General features: G+C 38.4%; 1 protein-coding gene across 14 annotated transcripts in view; it reads right to left on the bottom strand.

Moving 5' to 3' along the window:
- LOC129727253 (TLD domain-containing protein 2) overlaps nt 1–24,737 on the bottom strand; it is a 494,969-nt gene that overhangs the window by 162,163 nt on the left and 308,069 nt on the right. The window lies entirely within an intron of this gene.

Below are 24,737 nucleotides of genomic sequence, written 5' to 3'. Positions count from 1 at the left end.
TGGTTGTCATTATTTTTCCCATAGAACAAAAGTGGTATATGTTTGTCCATTGAAGTTTGTGTAAGTTTCTCAACCAGAACTCGTTATCCTTTCATGTACCGTCTTTTGACATCTTTCCAGCAATGATTTAGTGCAGTTATGTTGGGAAAAATTGTTGAAAATAATTTACTATTTGAGTGTTTTCGTTTATCGCGTCTCCTGAAAAATTTACTTAATGGCACATGTACCACTTTTGTTCTCAACGGCTCATATAGTAAGTAATATTATTTTAGCGATAGATTTAAAAAAAAAACGGTTCCATCTGTTTCAAGCCAGTATCCTCTATTTGCTGGATAACCATTGCGTTATACTATTCACAAAATGTAATCAGAGCAACATTTGTGCGGAAGAACACAATTGTTTGTCAGGTTTGAACTTTTGCGTGCACTTTGCACATTCAGCTTTTATTCGATAGTTCCAGATCTTCCGTAAGGTTACCTGGGTGCCACCTTACTCCGTATTCAGCCAAAGGAGTAAAAGACTATCTTATTTATTTATTTATTTATTTATTTATTGTTCAAAAGTCATTCGACACGGGGTCTTTATGAATTGGTGGTTTTCAAAGCGGCATAATAACCCAGCATCTTGATACTAGGAAGATTACAAACATATGAAAATATACTTAACCCTCCCAGCTGGTCTCGAGGTACGATGCTGGCCTAACAAGCCAGTTGTCGTAGGTTCGAGTCTCGGCTCGGGAGAGACTGTTAGTGTTAGTAGGATCGTAGCACTGGCCCCGCAATTGTCCTGTACACTTAACAGTTCGCTGCGAAGTCTGTGTATAATAAACAGAAGGTCGAGTTCCGAATCGGAATGTAGCACCAAGGCTTTGCTTTGAAAATACTTTTTTACACAATTATGAAATACGAACAAACAAATAAAAGTAGTCAAGAGCTAAAAACAAAAATTTTCTTTATCCGAATTGTAGTCCTCTGTGGGATGACGGATGTGTTCATGCAGCCCATAATTAGTAAGTTGCGGAGGTAGCTGTAGGAGTCGCTGAGGGCGATAGAGGCAGTGCAGTTTAGGTTACGACAGGATGTTGGAACAATCATAGATGTCAGTTAGCATTTCATGTGCAGTTTTTACAATGATGTCCTTCCGTCGCCGTTCTAATGGTGCTGTACCAACCAGCGCACAGATAGGACGGCAGCATGTCTGGGTTTCTCCCAAGGCAGGGTGCGGCAAATCCTTCGGACAAAAAGCTTTTGCACACGTTCAATGCGTTGGGCCCAAAACACTCACAATAATATGGGTCCCACATGGCGCAGACAGACTCCAAAATGGAGAGTACCAGTGAACAATAGAGAGTTTTCATGATACCAGGATTCCTTGCCATTTCTCATAACTAGGCCAAGATGTCGGTTGGCTTTATTGATAAACGAGGTATAATGATGCTTAAACGTAAGTTTAGTGTCGAGCATAACACCAAGATCAGTAACAACATCGCAGCGCGGTAAGTTCATTCCAGCAATGTGGTAATCATAAGCCAGAAGATGTTTTTTCGGTAAAAGTTAATTACGGAACACTTTAACATATGACATATGATTAGGATGGCACCAATCAGCGAAAAGATCAATTAGCTCTTGGAGTCTGGTGCAGTCGTCGTGGGTGTGAATGAGCTTAAAGATTTTAGTATCATCAGCATAGAATTGTCTCGTGCCTGGAGGCAATAGTCGGGTTATATCGTTTAAAAGTAAGAAAAATAGCAGAGGTCCTAAAATACTACCTTGAGGCACACCGGAGTTGCTACAGAACCAGCTAGATTGCGACGTGCCCAGTTTAACAGCAGTTTTGCGACCACGAAGATACGAACTAATCTATGCAACCATCTCAGATGAAGCACCTAATTTATCGCATTCCGTGATCGACGCGATCGAATGCAGCTTTTAGGTCCGTATAGACCGCATCACCTTGAAAATTTTGATTTATACCACGTAAGCAAAATGATGTGAATTCCAGCAGGCTAATCGTCGTGGTCCCCGTGGCTCTGTGGTTAGTGATGTCGGTCGGCTAGCTCTCCCACACGGTTGTGATATCAGGTTCGATTCCCGATCGAGTCGAGGACCTTTTCGAGCTGGAAATTTTCTCGACTCAGCACTGGGGCACGGTGTATCGTTGTACTTATCCTACACATGCAAAATATGCCAAAAAAAACAATATCGATAACGAATTCTCTCAACTAACCTAGTTGATCGAGACCGCTATTAGCCCCAAAGCTGAGCGTGCGATATTGTTTATTGTTAGTCGTCACAGATCTTACGGGTGTTTCAGATTACTGATAGCTTTCATTACATCCTCGTTCATATCTCTAAAGGTATCTGTAATGAGCGGGGGTAATATCATCATCTGTGGCGCAACTACTATTGAAAACGCTAGCGAAATGCTAAGCAAATAAATCACATTTACTGTTTAACGTAGATACTTCTCATTGAAGCAAGAACATGCTGGAGGGGAGACCGTCCTTTTTGCGTTTCGTGTTGACAAATTTCCAAAATTCTTCAGAATTAAAGCGAAGATTGCGTTCTGTTTTTTGCATGAACGACTTATAGCGTCTTCTGATCAACACTTCGAAAGATCTGATAACAGAGATATACCGAAATCGGTTGGCAGGAAAGAAATGTAATCTAGTTGATTGTCAGGTCATGAAATATTCAGTATTGAATATTTCAAACACATGTACCACTTTTGTTCTCAACGTAGATATTTTTTGAACCGAGTTGGATGTAGTTATTGTGGAACAAAGTCAGCAGAAATAGCAAATATTGTAAAAAGAGAGTTAAATAACCTAAACAAGATAGCTACTAGATACTATATAGATACTATGTTGTGATTCTGTTACATGGTGTAATGGATAATTTTGATTGTCTTGCTTTGGAGGAAGCTTGATTTGAGCAGGGATTTGAGTGTGTTTTTTAATTGAAATCTCAAAAAACATAAGAGATAGAAATAAACCCTTTTTGGTGAAATGGAGTGCTTTTTTATAGTAAACAACATTGTGTAACGTATAGAAAACTCCATAAAAATCCATTTAAATAGGCAAATAGAAGTATGGTGTCTTCAAAAATTTTATTTCTTATAAAATGTCTAACAACTTTGCCGAATAGACTGCACCAGAAAGTATGAGCACACTGAAAAAACGGCACCTTTCATACGTGAGTCGATCTCTGTACTCCGAATTGGCTGCGTACGTTTGTTTACATTAGTTCAGTCATCTCCGTGCGAACACAGTGTTTTTTTTTGGTTCAGTTTCAAAATGCGAGAACTTTCGCCAGAACGCTATAGAAAAATCGTGCACAAATGGGGTACTGTGTCAGAACTGTCGCTGAGAAAGTTAGCGATAGATGAAGGAGTAAGCGTCAAAGCCGTTTGTACTGTGATCCACGAATATGCTGAGAAATCTTTTCGGGATTTACCGAACAGTGGCCAAAACGTGGTCCAGTATGTCCGTAAATTGATAAGAAATTAAAGGAAATGATTGATCGTTAAAGCTCAGCGTCAGTACGTGACGTAATGAAAACGGTGGGTACATCTCTATCGAACGATGTATGTGCTAAGAAGAGATTTGGTCTGAAGACATATAGATGATACGATATAGTATGCCGCGAAGAAGTCCAAAACAAGAAGTATTGGTCAAACCGAGAGCCACAAAGTTGTACGACGACATCTTTTGCGAAACTGGTGCCTGTACTACAATAGATGACCTACGTAAAACTAGACTATATAACTTTTGCAGGACCACAGTTCTAGTAGATTTAACTTTTGTGAAAAAGAATACGTCTGTTTACACTGAAAATTTTGGGAAAAAGGTTATGGTATAGCAAGCAATATGCGAGTGTGGTAAATTTTCTCAGCCCTTCATTACAACTGATACTATGAACACTGAAACATACATTGAAAAATGCTTGCAAAAGAGATTGCTGCCCATGATTCGTCAACATACAGGCCCAGCAATGTTTTATTATTTGGTATCCTGCCACTATGCGAAAGCCACTCAGCAGTGGTTTCACGACAACGAGGTAATTTTTGTGTGAATCCGCCAAATTTGTCCGGAAATACATTGGTGAAGGAAAACCTCAGGAAACATGTCAGAGCAGCAAATACAGTGGAAAAATTTACAAAAGACTGGATCAAGGTGGCAATTTCCGTTGGAAGAGCGTTTGTGCAGAACCTTATGATACGGTAAATGATGAGTAACAACATAAAGCAGTATTTGTAAGTGAATATATTGAAGAAAATGTTAGCATAATAAAAATTGAACTCAGAAATCCAATTACCCATTATTCAGTTATTTCTAAGTGTGTCCATACTTTCTGTTGCGGTCAATAAACATGCTTGAGGAGCAGCTGAATTTTTTTCAATTTCCAGAAACAACGCAATCTATTTTCCTACCGAGATGCTCCCCTCATTTAATATATGCTTAAGAGACACACAGTAAAAGCACTAAGGTGAGCTCTGCTGTGTGTGGTTATTGAGCGTAATATCCGTGAGAGAGATCACACTAGATCTGAAAAGATATTTCAGATTCCACTGCGGTGTTTTTTTGCGAGCTACTCAGTAACACACGATTCGCTGCTTTCTTCAAGCAAGTGCGTCCCTATGCCCACCATTGTGAGAGCAGTTTTTACGCAGTGAAAGATATTCTCCTACACGCTAGTGATTCTCTGCAGAGAAATGACAATCCTGATGGTGACTCTGTCAAAAATCATTAAATTTTTGGTAATAATTTGTTCATCCCTCAGATAAAATTATATATGATAAGTATGGATAAAGTTTCATACAAAAATTTCAACATTTTAACATAGAAGCAAGGAATAGTGAAATTTCTAAAAAATGAAAACATAAACGAAAGTAGTACAACAACGTTTTCTTGTAAAATGTAACTAACAAAAGTTAAGTACAAAAAAGTGGAAGAGGTTGTTTATAAGAAACGACCGCAAGGTTAACGTAGAATTACGACAGCCTGTCTTAGGGTAATAATTTTTTGCAATAGCTTTGGAAATACACTCGATTAGGGTTAATCATTTCAATGGTGTGAAGCGATATATTTTTCCGTATTTGTTTCGTATATTATTTTTGCTTTAAAAATAAACGGAATCCGTTGGAAACTAGCTGAGTTCAGAACTTTTGAAAGTGGGCAATATACGTGACGCTCTCGATGCTTTCGGTTTTACAATTTGTACCCCTATATATGTTGCCGTAAGACATAATTCTACGTCGAAAACGCACTAATCAATGTGCTCAAGTCGACTCTGTTGAAAGAAACATAAAAAAATCGTATAATCAATTCATAAATGTTTGATGTTAGTTGTATTTACCAGACGATTGAACTGTGCAGTAACAGTTAATAATTTCAGCCTTGTTAAATGTTTAAAATAAACAAAGCAGAAAGAATTTTAATTTTCCGAAGGTATCGTCGGAATCTTTGGTCAAGTATATGAATATGAAGATTGTTTGTATTTCATGATGCTGTAAGAAGACGGAGTTTAACCGGAGAAAGGCCGGAATCCTCAATCGGCAAAGATGCCCCTTCTGTAAATTGTTATGAACCATAAGTATGATCGAGATGCTGTAAGAAGTGGTTTGTAATGATTGAAAACTTCGTAAATTGACATTTATGGATTTGTTTCGCATATACCGCTTGTGATGCACAGTGTTAATGAATCGTAATATACATCACACTGCTGCGCAATTGCAGCAGCATCGAACTGTAATCAAAGCTGTAATTTAGTAATAACCATTCATTATGCTCTTCCAAATATATTTAGCAGCCTTGAAAAAGACTGGTTGCTGCAGTTGCAAATTTCATTCAATTATCGCATAAATGCTTCATGGTCCAGATAGCGCGCGATATCCGCTCTGACAAAGATTTCTTACGCACGTTGTGGAATGGGATAACTGGAAAAATTATTTCCAGTTATACCATTCTACTACGTTCGTAAAAAAGAGGATGGGCTACGCTGCTCGGTTTGTCGGTATATAAGCGAAATTTGAGCGTGAAAGCGCATTATTTTATCGTCAACTGTGTACCTGCCAACAAATGTGTCATCATTGAGATGGCACCAGAGACAAGCGACAAAGGAGCCAGGAAATTTGTCCCAACAGGTCAAACCTCGTTGTAAGGAGAAACATTTTCGGTTGCTTCCCGGTTGGCGGATTACAACAAACGTTCTACTATTACACTTGCCGCAAAGTTCAGACCGCCGTACGTGTGCTGCTCCGAGTAAATTGTTACATTCCTCTTGTCAACCTATTGTTGCCTTATAAAGGCAAAATATAACATGTATCATGTGTTGCACGGCTTGAAGGAAGATGTTCCCGTTCTCGTATCGGATATAAGGGTCACAATTATGCTGTGATGTCAAGCAACAACCGTCTTCTTTAAGACGTTACATATTTGTTAATGAAGTGTTATGAATTTTCTAAAACGGACGCCGTTAGCAGAACTTGCTGAACTTTTCTGTTTGGAATCGGATTTGTTTCGCATATACCGCTTGTGATGCACAGTGTTAATGAATCGTAATATACATCACACTGCTGGGCAATTGCAGCAGCATCAAACTGTAATCAAAGTTGTAATTTAGTAATAACCATTCATTATGCTCTTCCAAATATATTTAGCAGCCTTCAAAAAGACTGGTTGCTGTAGTTGGAAATTTTGTTCAATTATCGCATAAATGCTTCATGGTCCAGATAGCGCGCAATATCCGCTCTGACATAGATTTTTTGCACGTTGTGGATTGGGATAACTGGAAAAATTATTTCCAGTTATGCCATTCTCCAACGTACGTAAAAAAGAGGATGGGCTACGCTGCTCACAGTTTGTCGATATATAAGCGAAATTTGAGCGCGAAAGCGCATTATTTTATCGTCAACTGTGTACCTGGCAACAAATGTATCATCATTGAGTAGCACCAGAGGCAAGCGACAAAGGAGCCAGGAAATTCGTCACAACAGGTAAAACCTCGTTGTAAGGAGAAACATTTTCGGTTGCTTCCCGGTTGGCGGATCACAACAAACGTTCTACTATTACACTTGCCTTATAAAGGCAACAATATAACATGTATCGTGTGTTGCACGGCTTGAAGGAAGAAGATGTTTCCGTTCTCGTAACAACCGTCTTCTTTAAGACGTTACATATTTGTTAATGAAGTGTTATGAATTTTCTAAAACGGACTCAGCGCCGTGAGCAGAACTGGCTGAACTTTTCTGTTTGGAATCGGATTTGTTTCGCATATAACGCTTGTGTTGCACAGTGTTAATGAATCGTAATATACATCACACTGCTAAGCAATTGCAGCAGCATCAAACTGTAATCAAAGTTGTAATTTAGTAATAACCATTCATTATGCTCTTCCAAATATATTTAGCAGCCTTGAAAAAGACTGGTTGCTGTAGTTGCAAATTTCGTTCAATTATCGCATAAATGCTTCATGGTCCAGATAGCGCGCAATATCCGACATCGATTTTTTGCACGTTGTGGATTGGGATAACTAATAAAATAAATATGACTAAAGTCGCATGGAAGCAGATCGTGCATGTTTTATGCTGCCGACGGTAGACATGAGTATGAAGGTGGAAATTGTGATGTCGAACTATAACCGTTTTGTTTTAAGACGCAATAGCGTAAGTGCTGCATTTCTGTTATCTGCTGCCATCCAGCAGTCCGTGTGGTATCGGCACAATCATGGAATGAATTATACATAAAACACAAAGCGCGAATTCTCCCAATTCCTCCGAATAATGCTTTCGTGTAAAATGCAACCAACAAAAGTTAAGTTCAAAAAACTAAGTTTAAGTAAGTTCCATGTAATATACTTTATAACTTTGTACCGAAAGAAAATAGGATTTTCATTTGTTCAACAAAGTTTCATGTTTTTGAATCTTCTACAACGTTTCTGAATGAACTATTCTTCTATCTCTTAACACAAAAAAGTTATTTTTTTTTATTTTTAGTATAGTAAACTTTTCATTCTTTTTGACTATTTGCGATTATGCGGGTCATTCATACAAACAATTGTTCCGAAGACACTTTTAAGCTGAGGTGAAGGTAAAAGGCGCTATTAAATTAAGTTCCACTTTTTGCCTTATTGGTCCACTGTGCACTGGCGTCAACATATTTTCTTGCTGAAACATTTTTAAAATTGTGAAGCGAAAATGTTATAAGCGCAACTGGCATTTTAAAAAAAATCCCACCAGTATGTAAATATCTTGGTCATAACACCCTGATGCGGTTGTAGGTAGGAACGACTAAACCACAATTAGCCACGCGGTGAAGTGACGCAATAGAATCGTGCTTCAAGATGCCGAAAGGCAAGTTCTTGGACGAAACTGAGCAAAGATTGATAACTGAATTGAAGGATGTCGGCTTAAGCAACCAAGAAATAGCAAAGAGGATCAATAGAGGGGAAACAGTGATCGGAAATTTTCTCAAAAAGGCCAAAAATATGGCATCAGAAAGAACAATAAAGGGCTTTTCCCACTGCTTCCGTTCCGGGACCGGGCCGTGGCTGTTTCGCGTGTCGTCCGGGCTCGATTGAGATTGATTGCGTGCGTTCTTATGAACGCATTCACACCGACGCGCCGTGCCCAGACCGGGGCAGCGTTGAGTTGCCGTCGTGCTGCCGCAGTGCGAGAGAAAAACTATCGTTGCCGACGATACTTTGTGTTGGCCGGAGAGTGCACGGAAGGCACTCGGGTGGATGCGTGTATGTTGTAGTGACATATTTCGCGCGGAGTGAGCTGCGGTATGAAAAAAAGAGAAAGACGTTCTTTCACATATACACACCAACATTTCTCAGCCAGAGCGCAGCGCGGGCACGGTTCAAGCACGGCGCAGTGTGAATGCATGAAAAGTCCCGGACGAGCCCGGTCCCGGCCCGGTCCCTAAACGGAAGCAGTGGGAATAGCCCTTAAAGGTAACTCCAAAATTTCAAACCGTGACCGGAAACGCATCATTCAGCTTGGGGAGACTGCCCAAGTAACACACAAAACATGTTAGAAAATAAGTAACAACGAAAGCAGTCATATAAGTGTACTACAAGCGTAATTGAAAACTTGTGTTATTATATTGTGTTTGAAGTTGTTTTTCATCAGTAATACAACCGCATTTCGAAAACAAGCTCGTTTTTTCTGGTTTTGGAGATGTTTTTAATAAAATGAGTTCAGGAATGACAATCACTATCACTTGGTCTTTTCGTAAGACATTACACAATAACAACACTACGTACCTGTAAAATGCTTTTCCTTAGTACAGTAGTCGTAGCATTTAACACCTAACTTAAAATTACTTGATCAAATTATTATTGAAATTATATGAACGATTTCTATATTTATTCGGAGCGGTTTTGACGCGCCATCAAAAGATAAACAAAACCCTTGCAGTGTAACCAATATCACTTCAGATTTTTGTTATTGTATATCTAACAACGTTTTCTAGTTTTGTTAGATTTTATATTCAGATAACGTTGAAACTATGCGAAAACAATTTCAATATTCAAGCGAAAGAAACAACTCTTTTTGAATGGTTGAATATTATTTCTTGTCATCATTTTATAATAAATTAAAACTGCCACTGTAAAAAGAAATTGCCGATCTAGTTGCACTGCGCAGACATAACACATTTGCGCATGCGCTGGTTAACAGTTGTCATAGCAACAGATTTGTGCATTGCCGTATTAGAACTCGAGATGTATTTTGCCACTTAATTATATCAAGTTGGCTTGCTTGCATGCAGTTATCGGTACTTGTTCTACTAGCCTTCATGTTTTGCGCTTTTCTGGTGATATTGATGTCATGGAATAGGTAACGTCAACTATTCAATACCAACGTGTGTTACTTGGGTGGAAAGCTCAATGCTCCGGAAATAAAGCAGGAACTGGACCTTCCCATAACGAAAAGACGTGTTTCTCAAATTTTGCGAGGATCTGGACATCTGGTTTACACGAAGAAGGCAAAGAAACCAAACCTCACCCCAAGGCACATAAAGGCAAGATTGGATTTTGCTAAGCAGCACATGTATTGGAAGGCAGAGTGGGATGAAGTGATCTTTTCCGACGAGAAAAAGTTCAATCTTGATGGTCTCGACTGCTGTGTGTATTATTTGAATTATCTACGAAAAAATCCCCAAGTGAAGTTGAGTAGGAACTTTGGAGGTTGAAATCTCATGATGTGGGCTGCGTTTTCAAGAAAAGGGAAGACTCCTATTGCCACTAAATCGACAAGGATGAACTCCGACAGTTGTTTAGAGCTCTTAGACAGTATTTTGGTGCCTTTTACGGAAGATATCATGGACGAAAACTTCATCTTCCAGCAGGATAATGCTGCCATTCACGTAAGTAAAAAATCATTGTCATGGTTTTTCGAAAGAAACATTCAGGTTATGGACTGGCCAGTTCGTAGCCCGGACCTCAATCCCATTGAAAACCTCTGGCAATCCTGGTAAGGCGAGTCTACAGTGATGGGCGGCAGTTCGGAACGGTTCGTGAGTTGGAGAGGTGTGTAAGGGACGAGTGGAATAAAATTCCACAAGAAATGTTGGATAACTTGATTGACTCGATGTCAAACCGTATCTATGAAACTATTTAAAATCGTTTATTGACAATAAATCTGATGTGCGCTTATAAGAATTTCTACTTCAAAAACATGTTTTTTTATTTCAAGTAACTGTTGAGAATAGGATTGGGACTCTTCTTGGTAAGATAAACTTGATTTTCAAAGCTCATTTAAATCCCATGAAAATATTTTGAAAATATGTATCCAGTTGACCTAACAGCCAAAATATATATATGCGCTTATAGGAATTTCTCGCACTGTATTCGTAACTTTCCAGCCTGTTGGACACACCGAGAGGCCTCTAATCGACCATAACAGCCATCATCTGTGATCGAAACATTTTGAACCGTCATTAAAATGTGATTGTAAAAAAACAAAATTGGAACTTGAAACATTTTATGTTCCATTCTTGTAGGTGATGAAGTTGTACGAAAACAATAAACAGTCGTCGACCTGGTGTTAGCACCCCAGGTTACCAATCCGCTCAGCTCAACAGGTCCAACGGACTCGTTAACCTATAAACAGAAAGATTCAAATCTCCGGCAAACGTGTTCGTGTTCGAAGCAATTTGTTCGACGTAGAAAAATTGTCCCTGCGGGCACAGCTAATGATTTTGCTAGATTTTTAAGCTTAAGTGTAAACACTCGTGCATATCAAGATTGCATCGGGTAAAAGCAGAGGTTAATTTAATTATAGAGCGGTCACGCGAATATCTTATCCCTTTGGCTGGTGGCACTACCGAGATTTGTGGCAGTATCAAATGGAGCGCAGGCCGTTGTTGGTATGTATAATGGTTACCTTATCGGGTGCCGAACAGACAAGCGCTTCTCGAAACGACTCCGTAGGACCCATGTTAACACCTGTCCGGACTAATTAGTTAACCATTAGAACGACGCGCGTGCGGGACCTACTGGGTAGACATTCAACAGAAATTAACTACGCAAGGCCAACAAAATCACAGCGGAGCAAAATAGAACATTAACGACACTAAAGCTGCCTGGGGAAAAATTAAAACTTCAATCCCATAGTTAGATCGCTCTGAGCTAACAACTAACTCCGGCTGTGGAGACAAAACTGGTTCCAGTCAGTAAACTCGAGCGATTTGACCTTAGCACCAGCAAGTGGATCACGTGAGAGTCAGTGCTCTACTGGAAGGGGGCAGGCAAACAATTGAACAGAATGTATTTCCGTGAAACATGACAGAAAAGGATTCATGTTGCATTTCCAGTTTGCAGCGAGCGTGTGTTCTTCAAAGGATTGCTGTTTTTTTATAGCGAAAGCTATAAATAAACACATTTCATCGCCTCGCAAAAACAAAGAACTCTATTAAGTAAAGATGACCCTTCCGCTCGTTAATTTTACTTTCAAAGTGACTCAAATTACTTCACTCTATAAAGGGTAAACCACAAAGTGCCAATCAGTCGAGAAATGATCCTGGCAGCAATAAACCACAGCGCGGTTTCTGCTGCCAGTTGCTTGCCAACATTGTCACGACATCTGAAGGTCGAAGTAGGAACTAAGCTGTGCAGTTAAATCAACAAAACTGGAAAACGAACTGTCACCATTGCGGTTTGACTGTCGCCTTATTAAGTTGGATTTTCATTAAAGCCTGATTTGCGTGTGGGATCAACACTCGCTAGCGTGATATATGCGTTATGCGTTTTTGTTTCTTTTGCGGAAGCCGCTTTATTCTCACTTTGGAGTAAATTTCTTGAAATTTTGTTATTAGAAGTACTTTTAACCTATCGAAATTCAAGTGAAAAAGAATACTATACCTTTTTTGTGAGGCTAACTTTACATATGTGACAAGACGTTTCTTAAAAAAACAGCATTTAAAAATTTTTGTCGAACTAAAAAAGTTTCACTGAAATTTGAGAAAGTTTTTCCAACTCCATAGACTATTTTGCGCAAAATCCCCTTATTATCGTTACAAGTATCTCAGAAGTGAATGTAAATTCATCAATATGCTTGATATTACGCAAGGTTGCGTTATTTATCAACATACCAATCCAACAGCACTAAAGAGACACGCTAGTCAGAGCAGAACAAACAGTCAGAGTGTCCTGCTGTGGTTAGAAACTCACAAATCATTCCGATAGATTCAACGGTTCGTTACTTTTCGAATATAGCAAATCGGAAACAAACAGACCCATTCATCTTTCGACACCGCAATGAAGTCGAACTCTGTGTATTGTGCAATCGTCCCAGTTAATTGCACATAAATCACCCCCGAGGTCATCAGGTTAGAAATGTTTTCCACACACACACGAGCATCGCGGTAACACCCCTCTCAAGTGCACTCACAATCGTTCGTGATTACTCAGGCGGGGTGCGGTCGTTGCGCTTCCGAATCACGTCTACTTTAGTCTTTAGAGCGCTTTTAATTGGTTTCTTCTTTGCCTAGGTGGCGACAAGCGCAGAAATAACGTTTCCGGACGGCGGCGGCGCGGTGCTAGCGTTTACAATCAACGCGCGAATCAAAGTGCGCATAAAATCACGCGCCGCAGATGATGTAAGCAAACGTAGACAGGTGCTGCCTTCTTCCTTTAAAAACTGGTTCTGCCAACCGAGCGCACAATCGTCTAGTGAACTGAACAGACGTGCGATGCGTTGCAATTTATTTTGTTTTGACCAAAGTACGTCCTTTGGGGAAGGCCGATGCTTTGGTGATATTTACGCCGTTGCAGACGAAAGTCTAGAGTGCAGTACTAGCAAGTTGTTCTTTGAGAATAGCTCATGTGGGATTCGATTTCTGGTCGTACGTTTAAATCCAAACGAACCGGGTAAACCGATATGAAATCTTTATCATCTTGTGAAGATAACCCATTTTCTGATTCTGAGTGAGAATGCTGGTGAAATTAAAACTAGTCATGATCGTCAGTCTAATCCTTCCACCTCTCAATCTAACAAAGCAACCATCACGGAATGGTGTCCATGTTTGTAAACTAATAACTTTTATCAGTTTACAAACATGTTTACAAACATTTTTATTACTTTTAGACCGATAAGAAAATTTCGATTGAGGCTTGTCTTCTACAATTTAATACCTGTGTAGATTTGATGACCAACTGTATAATGAAAACAAAGGGTCAAGCTCCGATTGCGGAATGTAGCACCGAGGCTTTGCTTTGTAAGTTTGATATATTTCATATATCCAAGTTACACCTGATATCAGCTTTGCACCTTCATCTTCATCGTTATCAGCAGACTGCCATATCGTTTTCAGTTACACCATTCTACTGGCGACTCCCATGACGCACGAATGAATCGAATCGATTAACGGAGGGAGCCCATTTCCTACCTGCTACAGTATTTGTATTTAGCCAGGGTTTAAAATAGGGACAGACATTTTTTTTAAATTTTTTCTCCATTTATTTTTTATCGACAATCGATTTGTAAGCGGGGGCCTAGCGTAGTTGGTAACGTCTCCGCCAACCACGCTCGACGCCTGGGTTCGAATCCCACCGCCGACATAGGTGTCGATGGTTGTGAGGTGGCGTGATCCACTCACAACCAACCCAACTGGTCTAGATTCAATTCTAGCCGAGACCGGGAGCGGACACCGTTGGCGCCGGTCCGTTAATCAACGGGTCGTGAGTTAGGGTCCTGGGTGGAGTCGCCTCCCCGGGCGTCGGTGATTGGCACAACAACAGTGGCGGAACTAGACCGACGGTAAATAAGCGAGAATAAAAAAAAAAAAATCGATTTGTAGTGCTGAGTTAACTTGTGGGTTTACGCTAGAATTTAAGGATTATTGCAAACACTTGCTTAACGTGGTCCTATGACCACAGAAATGGCGTTGTAAATCAGAAATTTTTGAGGCTTGTCTGATTTACCAACCTTAACTAGAACGCTGTCAGAACTTTTATGGCATGTTATGAACTCGTTCACAAGTTATTGCTCTTGAAGTGATGCTACTTCTGTGATTTTGGTTACCATGTAAATAAAAGGAAATTTTGTTTTTGAAGCATTGCTTTCTGATGGAAACAATGGTGTTCAAGCGAAGCAATGGCTTATTAAGTATTGCGAAATATATGCTCCAGCTTATTCAACCTTTGGGAAGGCCACAGGAAGTTACGCCTAAAAAATTGCCGAAAAACATGAAGTCGTGCTAAATGACCGCAAAAAAAAATATGCGAGCTAGTTCAGACCATCAGCATCTCAAAATAACGCGTTGGTCATAACATTCATGAATATGAGGAAGCTGCTGGCAATGTGTGTCGTGTTTCTTAACAATTGATAAAAAAAACAACATGTCTGTCTATGACCAGCGAATCTGCTATTGATTAAGCGAATCTTTCTATAAAATCACAACAAATCTACCAGTAAAGTGATGGTCAATATTTTTCAGATTTGAAATGCATAATATTTATCGAATACACTAAGGTCGCTTTTTACGCGGCTTTTTTACGCGGATTCCGGAATTTACGCGGTTTTTTTTTACGCGGATTCCGGAATTTACGCGGTTTTTTTTACGCGGATTCCGGAATTTACGCGGTTTTTTTTACGTGGCACGTATCCCCCGCGTAAAAAGCGACTTTAGTGTACTTTTAACATATTCAAACAATCAATGAACTATATTTTTGTATATATATTGGATCGATTAGACGTTGAAATTAAGATGAAACGGCTGCAAATGCCGAAGAAAAAGTGCTCTCTCACCAAAACAATGCTCCCACCCATTCTGCTCGATATACGACCGATCAATTGGAGGAATTACACTACGATTAAGTTCTCTACCTTTCGGTTTCGCCAAATTTAGCTCCGAGTGACACAGGGTGGCGAAAAAGTTTTCAAAATAAAATTCCCTGATTTTCCCTGATATTCTCTGAAATATAATATTAGTTTCCCTGACATTTTTCAAGCAATCGGCACAAAAAAGTGCAACGATTAACGCAAATCTGAGATCCCAGTGAGAAAAGTATTCTATCGGATACTAAACCGAACCGTAGAGGTCCCGAATCAGTTTTTCAGTTTCCCTGATATTCCGTGATTTCCCAGATCGAAAAATGAATTCCCTGACATTCTCTGATTTTCCAGGTTTTCGTCGAACTGTGACAGTTTCCTGTTTCCTCGGTTAAAAATATGGCTCTCTGGTAAATGATTTGTTTAGGAAGTATCATTTCTCAACTCGTTCTTAGACAGCTTTTCATGTAACCATAGTGTGCAAAGTTTCATTCTAATCATTGCTGGTCGAAACTCGACGAATTGTCATTTGGCATAAAAACGAACTTTCAAAAATAATCTATACGGTTTATCCTAAAATTTAAAGACCATGGACATTTTAAAAATTTTGTGTCTTCAGATTTGGTTTAATTTTCGAAACATAACATGAAACTAAGTTTGAAGAAAATCAAATCATATAATTATCGTGGAATTGCTATTATGCTAACCCGAAAATCGAATAATAAACAAACAACACGGTTTTTTCAAAAGCCACTCAACATTCACAAATCTACCTGAATTTGTAGATTACTCACTGAATGCCATTGATAATGGGAATCACGTTGAAGTTCTTAATACAGACTTTAGTAAGGCATTTGACCATATTGACACCCTAATGCTACTTTTTAAACTGCAAAAAAAAGGAATTGAGCCTGGTCTCTTGAAGTGGTTTAAATCATATTTAACTAGGAAATCCTATTCATGTAACATCAGATGTCCCCCATGGCTTCCATTTAAGACCTATTCTTCCTATTTTGTACGTAAACGACATTTTCCTCATCCTCGGAAAATCTAAATGTATTAGTACATGAAGTAGACATGAAACTGTATTTGGAAATAAAAAATATTTCTCTGTTGCGTCCAAGATAAACATGGAACATTTTATTTCTTGCAGCCAGGCTTCGTAAAAAAAGACAGCGGAGTGACACTAAATCGACGACTATTCTCTCTTTCTACTCTAACAGCCTAATGAATATACTGTTCATGAGAGCTCACATACAGCTAAAGCTTACGCAGGTAACGAAGCTGTCTTGTGTTGCACACGACAGCTCATTCTTGCGCATGTATTTTGTTCGTTCATGTCTTGTTGGTATGGCCTGCGTTGTTGACAGTTTGTTGATCGTCTCCGGCTGTTATTGATGATATTGGACTCGCACTCCTTCGTTTCTTCTTTTTCTTAGACCGATGTCATGTGGAACATGAAGCAAACCGTTCCCATTGTTGATATTATTTCCCACACAAGAAAAAAATGTTTCGCACTACTTTGCTTGCATTAAAGCATCGGCCTTACTCTCGTCTTACAGTCATTTTCAAAACCCTGCTTGCAGCATTAAATACATGGTAAACTTGTAGAAAAATTATCAGATATCTTCCACATCGAGTAAAAGGCCCTGCACCAGTGGCCCAACCAGTAGTCCAACTGTTGGACCCGCTTTACTGCTTTCACATTGGCCCGCAGGAACCTAGAACGCTCCTTTCTGTTTTTTGGTCTCCTCAGCGTACTTGAATGAATGCTTGAGTCAACCAGAATAATAAAACATTTCAATGTAATACTGCTCTAGTTGGAGTAAGAACACACGTGACACGTGTATTGTAGCGTGCTATAGTACGAAATATATAACCTTCACGTGGTCATACTAAAAACCAATTGGAAAAGCAGCGATTAAGCAATCACAAGCTTGCTTTCTCTTCCCGAAGCGTATTTAGACACATGTAGTAACAGGCCCCACCTTTTTTGTAAGTGGCCCACCTTTTTTTAAAGTTATGTCTACCCCAGTTTCTGCAGATGCGGGCCTAGAAAAAAAAATTGAAAAACTCTTTTCTTCTTAAATTTAATTTCTGAAATTTGAAATTAAAATTTGAATATAACGACTTACGACAACACTCGATTTTGCAAAATTTATGCTTCTTTCGAAATAACACCAAATCCCAAATACCGACTTTACATGCGTTTTTTCAAGACATTTGGCATTTGAAACTTGGTTTCAATATCAAAAGTTCAATTTCAATTCAATGTTTTCATCAGTCAAAAAATGAATTTTTGACCTTTTGTAGAACAACTTCTGCAAGCCCGATTACGAAGGCTAAGTTATTCTTCTAGACCTTTGCCAGGGACTTGTAATACAATAGTCCCTGTAAGTGCGGACGAAACCAAAACCGCCCGGACTCGAGTTTGTTGCTAGATTAAATTTGATAAACTTATTCTTTTGAAACCCCGGCAAGAAATGATTCTCCTTTCCGATTTGTCTCCCTCTCTTTTCTAGTTTTTAAATTCCTGAGTCTTAAAACTTGATTTTTTGTTACCTCCTGATTTCGCCGGGAACCAGCCTTATACCAGCACTTTATTCTGGTGAAGGAATGTCGGAAAAACACACTTTTCCAGACTATGCAACATCAAGTAGTATCGAATGTCTGTTTGTCTGTGAGAATGGAATTTTGTGACTATACCTGGTTCTGGCTGCTGCACTGGAATTTGCGTTAGGACTTCTTTGAAGAAGACTATATTATTGAGACCTACCGCTAAGCGTTATTCGAAAAGTCGATTTCCAAATTGCATATTCTCTCTTTTCTATAATCTCCCGCGCTCATATCTCTACCGTAACGCAACTCGTATTGAGAGTGAGTGGTGCGAGCGTGTCGAACCAATATTTTTCTAATCTCGTTTTGTTACGTGATAGTTATTGACTTAGGTTACTCAACCTACCGCTCTTCAATATTCTCGAAATACACAGTTTTCCTCCACGGCTCTATAAAAATTTGAAATTTATTGCAATAAATTGCAAATCTTTGTAGAGTCTAAATTTGGCAATCTAATATCACGATATAAACAATTTAGGATGAATAAAAATATAAGAGAAGTTATTCTAAAATAGGCAAAAAACGGACTGCAGACTAAATCGACGAAAGAAAGCCAATTTTTTTAAAATCATTTTTCGTTTTCTTTAATGGATTCTAAAAGCCTCAGAAATAGTTTTCTAATCAACAAGAAGGATAACTTTCTCTCCTTTTTTCTCTGGTTTAACCTTTGCAGTAAGGAACATATTGAATTCGCGTAGCATTTGTCAAAAACTTCATTTATTTTTAAATTTAACACTGCGGAAAAGGCAGAGTGTTTTTTCATTCCGCACTCTACGGATTTGATATTTGAAAATACCAAAAATCAAGAGTAACGTTTCATTAAGACGTAGGTTGTTTTGTATGGACCCCACTACGACTAGTAGTTTTTTATTCTTGGAACAGTCCGGACGTTTTTGCCGTTCGCCTATTTTTGTTTTTGTTACTTATTGAGAAGTAACCGGCTCTGGTTATAGTGATTTTTGTCTTCTCCTTCAGACTTAGTAACCTACTTCCTTCCTTATCGACATTATCATATCCTCCTGCAAGCTATTACTTTAATAGCGTATAACGTGCTATAGTCTATGATATTATCGAAGCTTTAGACCAGCGGTTTTTAAGTCTGGAGGGAGGTTTTGTGTGGAAGAGCCTGAGAATAAACCTATACTTAAAGTCATTTTGCCAATTTTTTGAATGGCTTGGTTCTATAGACTGTTCCGAAAATTATAAATACATCTTCTTTCTTGAATAAAACAAAAAATACAGGATTTTTCGGGTCATTTTATTCTGAAATATAGCTAATAAGTGTTTTCTTTCCAGTTTCAATTCAAGTTGGGATTATTTTTCGTAGGATACGCGAGTTCTCTAACTTTTCTCTTAACACTACTCATAAGCTTTTGCACAGTGTGTTCTCCGACCATTTTTACCACTTTAAGCCAATCTTTTTTAAATTTTTCAACATTGTCCGCTGGTTTGACATATTTCCTCAGCTTTGCCTTGGTCAAAGCCCAAAAAGTTTCAGTAGGGCGAATTTCAGGGCAATTTGGAGGATTCATCTCCTTTGGGACACATGTGACATTATTTGTTTTATACCACCCTAGGGCATCCTTAGAGTAATGGCAGGAAGCAAGATCGGGCCAAAAGATTAGAGGATTGTTATGCTGCTTAACCATGGGTAACAACCTTTTCTGCAAACACTCTTTCACGTAAATGTTACCATTCATTGTCATTCGTAATGAATGGACGAGGTATTTTCCCACATTCACAAATGGCCTGCCAAACCATTACCTTCTTGTCGAATTTTTCGGTGTAAATGGCTTTCACTGGTCCAAGGACATCCTTTCCCTTCGGTGATGTATAAAATTGCGGTCCTGGCAGAGTCTTATAGTCCAGTTTTATGTAGGTTTCGTCATCCATGATAACACACCCCATTTTTTGGTCAGAAGTTTGTCATAAAGCTTCCGAGCTCTCGGTTTAACAGATTCAGCTTGTTTTGGGTTTCGTTTTGGCTGCTTCTGCTTCCGACGGGTCTGCGAATCCATTCTTCCCTTGGCACGCATAACGTTACTCGCCGAGGTTCCAAGCTTTCTCGCCACATCTCGTACTGATACTGAAGGATGCCGCTTGTAGTATTCCTTAACCTTTTTGTCCATTGTGGGATCAACAGGCCCGGGTTTTCTACCACGTCTTGGGGCATTAGTAAATGTGCACTCTTCACAATACTTCCGCAATGCGGTTTGAACTGCTCCGACACTTATACCTTCTTCACTGGCTAATTTTCTTATAGAAAGACCACTCACGGTGCCCCATTTGTGCACAATTCGCTTTCTTTGCTCGGGAGAAAGGCCACGCATTTTCAAAATTTCGCACTAAATGTTAGAAAAAATGACAGCATCTGTTTCTTTTGGATGTAAACAACAGGACGCAGCCAACGTTTGGTTGAATACTGTTATTTGAAATGACGGTTGATCGTAAGTGTATTTATAATTATCGGAACGGTCTATACTAAGATACGAACCACCACTCGCTTGTCAAAGCGGATTCTGTAACCTTACGGCTACGAAGCTTCCTAAAGCGTATTCGAATATTGAAAAATATTTTTCAGAAAAAAATATCAGTTCAAAAACTATAATTCCGATTAATGTTTTATAATACCAATGATAGATTTGTTTAATACCAAGGATAGAGAACAATAGAAAAGTTTGAAATGACAATATAATTTTTTTTAAGAAATAAGTTTTAGGGAGATCCGGTAGGGTAGAATAAAATTGTTAACATTTGAGTTATTCGTTACCCTAAGTTCACGAAATATCATAATTTTGATCAAAAATTTTGCACCGAATACTAGGTGAAGATCTGAAACGATTCCTCACAGTCTCCATGGGTTACGATTAACGCGGAAACCAACATGATAAACTGCCTCCGTCTCGTCGTCCCTTGGAATCGTAACTCTCCAGATTTTACACCGGACATTGCAGAGTCGTTAATTGGCCAATTTATACTATTTTTATCGTAGTCTCTTGACAACGCTTGTCAATGATTTAAATTAATAATAACATAATCGGAATATTGCATATTCATGGCCAATCGAAGATCATCCGACGCCCATTTAACAACAAAACACTGATTGAAATATCCATGTTAGTTTTAAGTTAGACTTAATTCTAGCCCGTAGTCGATAGCGAGGATAAAAAATTTGCTTTAAGTTTTTAAGTTACTTTAGAAAGCTTGATATTTAATTGGCCGTTAAACATTAAATTGTTTTTATACCGTGTCAATATGTGAAGAAAAAATAATTGGAATACTTTTTTTGTAAATTATTAAAAGCTAAAATATCATATTAAAATTTTATCAGGGATTTGAACTTACAACAACTGGCTTGTTAATTAGACTAATATCGCACTTCGAGAACAACTGGTGGAAGAGACGAGCACTATGGTTCCGTACATCCTATGGAAAAAATGTCATCTTCGAATTTTGAGAACCGACCATGTACATTTTGTTTTTTTCCCAAAATGATAACCCTTGCAGAATTTCAGCTTAATCAGACATGATTTAAGGGTGCCTCGAAGCGCTCATAATTTCAGTATTTTGACCCTCGAAAATTAACTAATTAACTAAATTAACTAATTCCTAATAGAAAATTATGTTTGTGGTTTTAAGTTATAAAGTAGGCAATGTATGTGATTTTTTCGAAGATGCTAATAATGAACATGGGCTGAGGATGTGATATGGACTTAGAAAAAACACCATGCCGGAGACATCGGAGATTGCGGGGTCGTGTCCCGTTTGGACGAGGTAAATTTTTTCTAAGTCTATATCACATCCTTAGCCCATGTTCATTATCAGCATCCTCGAAAAAATCACATACATTGCCTACTTTATGACTTAAAATGTAAGTCATATGCCAATTGGCTGGCATTGCTAACCAATGACTGAATGCGTGAAATCATTTCATCTATGTTTTTGAAGTCTGCGTCAGGAAAATATACCAATCGTATGAAAAATGTATGCGGATATTCGACCTTCAAACTTTTCCGCAATTTTCACGGAGTAATAGGAAAATGGTAACTAAAATTATCATTTCAAACAAATCTTGTATATTTCAGCTTTCCAACGGTATATTAACTATTAAAATCGGAACAGTTGTTTGAGCGCTATTAGTATCTAAAATCTTCCATTTCGCCAACCAAAAACGTTACATGTTCAATCCAGTTTTCACAGAATGTACCTTAGTATAGTGAAGAAAGACGTAGTCCCACGTCAAAAACGAAAATTTAATGTCCTGATAAAAAATTCTATTAAAATTAGGATTTATGAATTTTACAAAATTCAAAAGCTAAAATACAATCACTGGTGAGCTGAGAAATTAACATAATTTTTCATATTTATCCCATCCGATGTTCTTTCACGTTCACCAAAGGTTACATCTTTTTTCTATGCAATATTTGTTGGTTTTTTGTTGGGTTTCAAAAATATTTCCTTTATTAGAATTTTAAATTCTGTTCTTTTCAAAAATTCTCAGTTTATTTTTGCATTTAGGTAGTTTAGTTCAATGTTTTAACATTCACTGATTTCTTCAGTCCAATTGCTAATAATTTAGATTTTGGATTTTCATACTCTCGATGCTGATTTGAATGGATTTTTTTTCGGTTACTTAACAATGATTTCATATATATTCATTGATTCACTTAACAATGATTACATATATATTCATATATCTCACATATTTTTTTTCAATGTTTTTTAAATGTTGTTTTTTTTTATAGTTCGCAGTTCACTTCCGCATTTTAATTTTTACATTATTTATTCTCATTTTCTCATAAATGTGTTAATCTGATTTGAATACTTCAGTATATTCAATAGAAAAAGAACTCATAAAGGCATTCGATTTACACTAATTTTTGGTAAAAGATGTATTATGTTAAAATTCAGAATGGTTTGAATGAACAGCCCACAGTGATAAACTTTCTAAAAGTTTCCGAGATTATGCAAATTCAGATCTATTGAATTCGAATGATTCAACAATTTAAATATGTCGTTTTTATATGATTGTCTCAGCTCATAGATTCGATGATCCTATCAGTTTGTCTTTTACGCCATTTACATGGAGTTTTATTTGTTGAGTTTTCTGCAATACATTAGTAAATTTTCAACAAGCCTATTCCAAGTTTCTCAAATCCTAATTAGTAAGAAAGACAAACTTGTGTGGCAGGTAACATATCAGCAAAGTTTCGTTTGGATCAGAGACAGTTACGAGCAGCCAGTTTTCTGTATGAGGTGGAGACATTTTCTCGAGTTTATTTTAAAATAACTGTATTTCATACAACATTTTATTCGTAATTTGTGGTGTAAACATCAAAGAACACGCAGTCGGATGTTGTTTCACCAAAATGATGCGATCTCTTATTTTTCTCATACGCAACAAAAACCACTATTGAAATTTTTTCACGTAAAATAAACTCGACGCTATTTCACCCAACAATGACCCACTCGTTTCACTTACTATTCACTAGACCAAATCGTGTTAATTTCGGTTCCACTCTCGATCGTTTGGACCAAAGCAGGAGTGGTGGTAGATAAAATCGATTGAAAGTGGTAAACAAGCGTGGCGTTGTTCGATTTGGTGCCGTTTTGACTGGTCACCATAACATGCAAACAGAATCGACCCGAGCCATTCGTCCGTAACCATTTTCCAGCCGAACAATGCGGTATTGTTGCGTTCGGCCGGGGGCTACCAACGTTCGCCACCGGCCATGAACCGCACTCAACGGAACAATGCACCCGCGGTATCTCGGCTCGGTTTGACTCGGCCATTTGGAGAAAATAACGGTTTTGGCGGATCAATAAGGAGACGGTGCGCACGGACGCGAACGCGCTGTGTTGATGAGGACAACCAGATCGTTTCTAGTCATTGATTGTTGTTTAGGCGCTCGCCGGCCGTGTTGCTTGCACGGCTTCGCGAGAGGCGATATAAGAGCGAGGACATCATGACCAGGCAACCGGTAGGCGCTAGGAAAGGTAAGTCCTCCAAATATAAACCGCTGAATGAATGGTAATCTAACGGTTAGAGTTTCCTGCTTGATGTTACAACGATATTGAGCAACAGTCACGTAAACACTACACAGCAGAATAAATTATTAATTAACAGTTCGAATCTTCGCGCATTTGTTTTTCGGCCTTCAAAAAAGTGATGGACAAGAAACTTGAACTCTATCGCAATGGGTAAATCAACCTAGCGGTTGATCTTGAACCGGTGCGACGTTATTTTCTGAGATCACCCTTAGACTAAAACGTACAGCCTGGTGACATGATGATCGACTGCTTTACAGCCATCTCAAGAACGCTTCACCTTTTGAGATGATAATTCGATGTAAACAAACAACACGCCTTTTTTGCATAACGTTCTAGGAGGAACTGCTGTCTTACCGGTTTTCAAAACAGTTTTGTTTTTTGCTTTTTGTGAATATGGTTTTTCCATAATCTGAAGCATTTGTTCTTGGCTTGGTTTGAAGAGCAATATAAGTTACCATAGATTATTTTTCTGTCATTTTTTAAGCAACAAGATTTACCATTGTATATAACGAATAACTTGTAAGCTTTTCTTTACATAACATTTGATATTCATTTTAAGCTTTTCTCACTTGTTAAGTGGATTTACACTTCTACTCGGTTCATCTCTAAACTGCAACTGATATCTTGATAGCACGAAGCTTAAATTCGAAAAATAATGCAGACTAGTCATCGCAATCAACACCCGCCGAAATCTGCCTATTATAAAATTAGCAGTATGAAATCTGCACAGCTATCTTATCAATCACAGATTAAATTATGCTACTGTGATAATATTTATCGGTGTTTTTAAT

Source organism: Wyeomyia smithii, chromosome 3, assembly GCF_029784165.1.
Source record: "Wyeomyia smithii strain HCP4-BCI-WySm-NY-G18 chromosome 3, ASM2978416v1, whole genome shotgun sequence".
In the NCBI taxonomy this organism is placed as follows: domain Eukaryota; kingdom Metazoa; phylum Arthropoda; class Insecta; order Diptera; family Culicidae; genus Wyeomyia; species Wyeomyia smithii.
The sequence above is the reverse complement of the archived record's forward strand: the minus strand, read 5'-3'. Positions and strand labels throughout refer to the sequence as shown.